The sequence below is a fragment of the Pteropus medius genome, unplaced genomic scaffold (assembly GCF_902729225.1).
Source record: "Pteropus medius unplaced genomic scaffold, Ma_sr-lr_union100, whole genome shotgun sequence".
NCBI lineage: Eukaryota > Metazoa > Chordata > Mammalia > Chiroptera > Pteropodidae > Pteropus > Pteropus medius.
Genome location: NW_024349801.1, coordinates 509,844 through 517,262, shown reverse-complemented (window position 1 = coordinate 517,262; position 7,419 = coordinate 509,844).

Below are 7,419 nucleotides of genomic sequence, written 5' to 3'. Positions count from 1 at the left end.
GCTGACTGAGAAATGAGTATGTAGGAAGAGGAGGTCTTTTGCTGAGGAGGGGTGTAGTTTAGTGTATTTTTGGAGAGCATCCACTAGGCAAGACAGAAAAAGGATGGGATTTTCATCTGGATCTTGGCTGATTTCTTCTAGTTTTTCATAGTTAACTGCCTTGTGTGCTGCCGCATTTTGGAGCCCTGCTATGAGGCAAGTTACCATATGATTTTGGTGTCTGCAGCCTGGGGAATTCATCTGATAGTTTCAACTGGGATCCTGTCTGGGAACAGCTACTGCCCCCACGGGCTGTTGATTTTCTTGCCATGGAGGTTATCAGCCTGACCCTGAGCTGCTAGCTAGACTCTCTCTTTTTCTTCGGAAGAAAGAGTAGAGGAAAGGATTATGTAGAGGCCATTCCAGGTAAGATCATAGGATTGAGTTAGGTATTCAAATTTCTTGACATAAGTGGCAGAATCAGTGGAGGACACCAACTTTTTCTCAATTTGAGAGGGATCAGCCAGAGAGAAGGGGATATGAATGCAGACTATACTCTCGGCTCCTGCAACTCCCTTAAAGGGAGAACAGTAGCAGGTTCCAGGGGGCGAGTCCAAGACTGGGGGGTAAGGGGAAAAGGAGTGTTCTGAGGGACCTGAGCTGGACTCATCAGGAGCTGAGGGGTTAAGGAAAGGGGGAGTGGGGGAGTCATCTGGGAGGTCGGCTGAAAGAGGAACATAAGGAAGTGGGGACCTAGAGGTGGCGGTCCATGGTCAGTGGGATTAAAAGAGGAAGTCTCAGTTTCAGGGTTAAGAGAAGTAGACTGTTTGGAGTGAAGAAGTAAAATCCGATAAGTAGAGCAGGATTCACAGAGAAAGGGCCTGGAGCGCAGAGAAAGAAGGCCTGGACATAGGGAACTTCAGACCACTTTCCATTGGCGTGATAGAAGTTGTCAAGGTCTCATAATATAATACGCAGACCATTATAAAATTTGAGATCCATTATAAAATTTATATTGTAGCCAAGCACTGTTACGATAGAAAATGAGACACTTGGGTCTGATATCACCCTCAAGGCTGAGGTTGTCTAGGTTCCTTAAAGGCAGCCAAGAAGGCTGTTTTTGGAGGATGTAGAGGGTATGTTCCCCATGATAAAGAGGATGAAAACTGACAGGGAAAGTAAGGAGAGTGAGTGGCAAACCATAAGGGAGGGAGTGGCTCTTTGGATGGGCGTGCCCACTGACAAAGAGTCTATCAGACAGAGAAGAGGGGACCTTTTCTTACCAAGCCAGGTATCCCCAGTTCAGAAGGACCGGAGGCCAGGAAACCAAGGAGTCTACTGACCTAATACTCGGATTTGTCAGAGAGCAAGAGAGACAGAAGATCCAAAATGAGGCAGATAGTTGCTCACCTGAAAATTAAGTGACCTTTGTGGACTAGCAGATCAGCAATGAAAAAGTGAAGCTCGCAGTCCGCGTCCTCCCTGGCTGAGTTCGGAGAGGATTTGGGAGATTAGGGCTGAACCCCTTAAAGCCCAAGAAGGAGATAGGATCCGGAGGTTAGCCCCGGCGAGCTGCTGCAGCCCACTCTCTCGGGGTTGCAAATCAATAACCTCGGGGCTCAGAGGAATAGCCACTAAGCCTGCACCAAACCCTCCCAGGTTTCAATGCCAGATGTTAGGTTCACCGAACCTATGCACAATGCCGATGGGGTTAAGCAAGATTTATTGGAGCAGAGTGACAGCCAGGCTGAGCCCAAGATGGCACCAGCCCCCAGTGTGAGGGGACCTGAAACTTACATGGCGCTTGAGGTGGGCTTTTTCAGTGGGAATATTTTGGGCAGGTAAATTGGCAGGGAAGGGTTAAAAAGTCCAGTGAAACGGGAGGTGAGTGTGTACATGTTGCCAACCCAAATGTTGCAAGGGAGGAGTCTACGGGAGTAAGGGATAGGACCCTCCTGGACCTAACAACATTGCCGAAAGAAACTGAAGAGGACACAAATAAATGGAAGGATATACTGCGCTCATGGATTGGAAAAATTAACATTGTTAAAATGTCCATACTACTCAAAGCGATCTACAGTTTCAATGCAATCTCTATCAAAATACCAATGGCATTTTCCACAGAACTAGGACAAATAATTCTAAAATTTGCATGAAACCATAAAAGAGCCTGAAGAGCCAAGCAATATTGAGAAAGAAGAACAAAGTTGGAGATATCACACTCCCCGAAAGCAAACTACACCATAAGACTATAGTAATCAAAACAGTAGGGTACTGCAACAGAAATGAGAACCCAGAAATAAACCCATGTCTATATGGTCAATTGATCTACTGCAGAAGAAGCAAGAATATACAATGGGATAAAGACAGTCTCTTCAATAAATGATGGTGGGCAAACTGTACAGATATATGCGGAAAAAAAAATGAAACTAGACTACTTTCTTACACCACACACAAAAATAAACTCAAGAAGCTAAGCAGGATCAGGCCTGGTTAGGACTTGGATGGGAGACCACCTGAGAATACCAGGTGCTGTAGGCATAAAAACAAATTAATTAATTAATTAATTAAACTCAAAATGGATTACAGATTTAAATGTAAAACCCAAAACCATAAAACTCCTAGAAGAAAACATAGGCAATAAACTCCTTGACACTGGTGTTAGCAATATTTTTTTTAATATGTCTCCTAGGGCAGGGGTCCCTAGCCCCCAGGCCGTGGACTAGTCCACAGCCTATTAGGAACTGGGCCACACAGTAGGAGGTAAGCAGCAGCAAAGCTTCATCTATATTTGCAGCTGCTCCCCAGCACTAGCATCACTTCCTCAGCTCCACCTCAGATCATCAGGCATTAGATTCTCATAGGGGCACCAATGCCTGGTGCCAAAAAAGGTTGGTGACCACTGTCTTACGGCAAAGTTGACAAAAGCAAAAATAAACAAGTGGGACTACATTAAACTAAAAATCTTTGCACTGCAAAGGAAACCATCAATAAAACAAAAAGGGAACCTACTGAATGGGAGAAGATACTTGTAAATAATATACACGATAAGGGGTTAATATCCAAAATATATAAAGAACTCAAATAGCTCAATATCCATAAAAAATAAACAATCCGGTTTAAAAATGGACAGAGGACATGAATACATTTTTTCCAGAAAGGACCTACCAATGGCCAACAGACACATGAGAAGATGTTCAACATCACTAATCATAAGGGAAATGAAAATCAAAACCACAATGAGATATCACCTCACACCTGTCAGAATGGCTATTGTCAAGAAATCAACAAACACCAAGTGTTGGCGGGGATGTGGAGAAAAGGGAACCCTCATGCACTGTTAGCAGGATTGTAGTTTGGTGCAGCCGCTATGAGAAACAGTACTGAGGTTCCTCAAAATTAAAAGTAGAACTACCATAGAACCCAACAATTCCACTTCCGAATATTTACCCAAAGAAATTCAAAATACTAATTCAAAAAGACGTATGCACCCTGTGTTCATTGCAGCCTCATTTACAATAACCAAGACATGGAAGCAACCTAAGTGTCCATTGATAGATGAATGAAAAAAGAAGAGACGGTACATATATACAACGGAATACTACTCAGCCATTAAAAAAGATAAAATCTTGCCATTTGTGACAGCATGAATGGACCTAGAGGGTATTATTCTAAGTGAAATAAGTCAGACAGAGGAAGACAAATGCTATATGATTTCACCTATATGTGGAATCTAAAAAACAAAATAAATGAACAAACAAAACAGAAACAAATAGATACAGTGAACAAACTGATGGTTGCCAGATGGGAGAGTGGTTGGGAGGATGGATGAAAAAGGTGAAAAGGACTAAGAAGTACAAATTGTCAGTTATAAAAACAGTCATGAGGATATAAAGTACAGCTCAGGGAATATAGTCAAAATATTGTAATAATTATGTATAGTGTCAAATGGGTATTAGACTTATTGGGGTAATCTAGTCAAAAGGTATATAAATGTCTAATCACTATGTTATACACCTGAAACTAAAATAACATTTATATGTCAACTATACTTGAAAATTAAATTTTTAAAAAATGTAAATGAAGTATATATTTCAATTAAATGGCAAAGAATATCAGATTACATATACAAACAATACTTAACTATAGGCTACCAATAAGACACACTTTAAATATAAAGTGTGGTTTAAAGTAAAAGTGTAGGGAAATATATATTATGCAAACAGTAAGCATAAGAAGGCTGCCATGGCTATTTTAATATCAGAAAAGTAGACTTCAAGACAGTATTACTAGAGATAAAGTGGAATATTTCATAATGATAAAGGAGCAAGTCATCAGGAAAATATAATTATCCTAAATATGTATGTACCTAATAACAGAGCTTCAAAATTTATGAAGCAAAAAATGACAGAAGTAAAAGGAGAAATTGACGATTACACAAAAATTAATTTGAAATGGATCATAGACCTCAACTTATAAAATAATCTACAAAACTTCCATAGAAAACATAAGAGAAAATCTTTGTAACCTTGAAGTTGACTGTGATGTGATTTATAATAAGGAATATATATTTGGTCTTTGGCCCTTTATCTGACACAGAGCTCCTAAAACCCTTGGAATTTCCTGTGATGAGTGCGATAAAAGGTCTCTTGTTATATTAATGAGGTAATTTATGGAAAGAACCTAAGGACAGGGACTGGTTGCCCCATCATGTGATTACAGGATTGGAATTTTCAATCCCACCACCACCTCTGGGAAGGGGAGAAGGACTAAAGGCTGAATCAATCACCAATGGCCGATGATTTAATCAACCATGCCTATATGATGAAGCCTCCATAAAACCCCTAAAGCATAGGGTTCAGAGAGCTTCCAGGTTAGGGAACCAGAACACTTCCACAGGCTTCGATTTTAGGGCATTGCCCTATGAATCTCGTAATCTGGCTATTAATTTGTATAATTTCATATCCTTTGTAATAAACTGGTGATCTAGTGAGTAAATGGGTTTCCTCTGAGCCACTCCAGTAAATTAATTGAATCCAAGGAGGAGGTCACGGTAACACCTGATTTATAGCCTGTCAGTCAGAAGTACAGGTAACAACCTTGACTTTGAACTAGCATCTGAATTCAGCTCTAGCAAATTAATTGAATCCAAGGAGAGGGTCATGGGAACCTCCAATCTGTAGCTGCATGAGTAAGTCGGAAATACAGGTAACAACCTGGGCTTGCAACTGGCATCTGAAGTGGAGTGTAGTCTTGTGGGACTTAGTCCTTAACCTATGAAATATGATGCTATTTCCAGGTAGATAGTGTCAGAACTGAGTTAAATTGTAGGACACCCATCTGGTATTGGAGCATTGATGTGGGAAACAACCCCCCTACACATTGGTGTTGGGGTGCAGAATAAATACAGGCAAAGATTTATTAAACAGAATTTAAAAAGCACTAACTATAAAAGAAAACAATCTGAAGTAGGGAAGGGGCATAAGAACTAAACCAAGTTGTATTCAGAGCCAGCTACGTGCTGCCTGAATGGAAACCTGGCTGATCAGCATACGGCCAGACCATGGAGTGGGGGGAGGGGGGGACGGGGCTACAGGAAGAGTTCTGCTGAGATTATTGAACACCTGGGGTGTCTCTCTCATTTTCTCTCCCTTTGAGGGGAGGCCACACCTCTGTCTGTGGAGCATTATTCCTTCTCTAATAAACTTTTCTTTGTCTCTAACTCTGGCATGCACTTGAATTTTTTCCTGTGCTCTATAGAACCCTCAAGGACTCTCGGTGCAGGACTTGAGCCGCCACTGGGGGGCGGTTTGCCCCATCCTGCATCAAATCGATAACATGCACATCATTAAAATTCAAAATCTCTGCTAACCAAAAAAACTGAATCCTTTCCTCCTAAGGTTGAGAACAAGACAAAGATGTCCGCTCTTACCATTTCTCTTTGTACTGCAGGTTCTGACCAGAGAAATTAGACAAAAAGAAATAAAAGGCATCCAGACAAAAAAGCAGAAATTAAACCATCTTTATTCTTAGACAACATAATTTCAGATATAGAAAATCCTATGGAATCCACCTTTAAAAAAAAGACTACAACTAATAAGTGAGTATATAGCAAGTTGGCATGGTTAGAAGATCAATATACAATGAACATCTGAAATAAAATTAAGAAAGGAGTTCCACTCACAATACTATCAAAAAGAATAAAATACTTAGGAATAAATTTAACAAAAGCAGTATAAAACATACACTCTGAAACTACAAAACATTGTTGGAAGAAATTAAAGAACATCTAAACAAATGGAGAGACATTACAGATTCATGAATTAGAAGACTCAATGTTGTTAAAATGGCAATTTTCCACCAATTGGTCAAAATCCCAATTGACTTTTTTGGGGTGGGGGGGCAGAAATTGACAAGCTGATCTAACATTCATTTGGAAATGCAAAGGACATACAATAGCTAAAACAATCTGGGAAAAAATATAACAAAGTTGGAGGACTTGTACGTACCAATTTCAAAACTTACTACAAAGCTACTTGGATCAAGACAGTGTGGTACTGGCATAAGGAGAGACATTTAGATCAATGGAAGAGAACTGAGAATTCAAAAGTAAACTTTATATTCATGGTCAACTGATTGATTTTAGAGAAAGATACCAAGACAATTCAATGGGAGAGAGAAGAGTCTTTCAACAAATGGTGCTGAGACAACTGAATAGCCCACATGCAGAATGATGTATTTGGAAACTTAACCTCACACCACACACAAAATTTAACCCAAGGTGGATCAACACCTAAATGTGAGAACTAAAACTATAAAACTCTTAGAAAAAATCACAGGAGTAAATCTTAGCGACCTTGGTTAGGTGATAGTTTCTTAGACATGATATTGAAAGCATAAGAGATAAAAGAAAAAACTAATAAATTGGACTACATTACTCCCTCTAGTGGATCTAAAATACAATGATATTTATAACTATTTCATCTCTTTTGAAACAATAGTAAAAGAAATTTCTATAGCAACCGCTCTAATCTGTGGCCATTTTAACAGTCACTATGATGAATTAATTTTGACAAGACAGGGCATGAGGGCTTTTTCTGGGGTGATAAAAATGACCTGTATCTTGAGTGTGGTGGTAGTTACACAACTGCACCAATTAATCAAAACCAATAGATTTGAAGATTTTCAACTGTGCTTTTCACCATAGGTGAAGTTTACCTCAATAAAAATTTTATTGTGCAAAGTGATCTTTCTGAGAGGAGAGGAAGATGAGCCCAGTGGTGCACTTTTTGTTATAAGCCCTTTGGTACTTAAAATTTGTAAAAGCATGTGTATGAATTACTTTCAATTCTTTAGGTTTTGAAAAATAAACCATATTAAAAATTTGAAGCTTCTTCTTATCATTGCTTCATGGAAGACAAAAGATGAGAAGAAATCTCC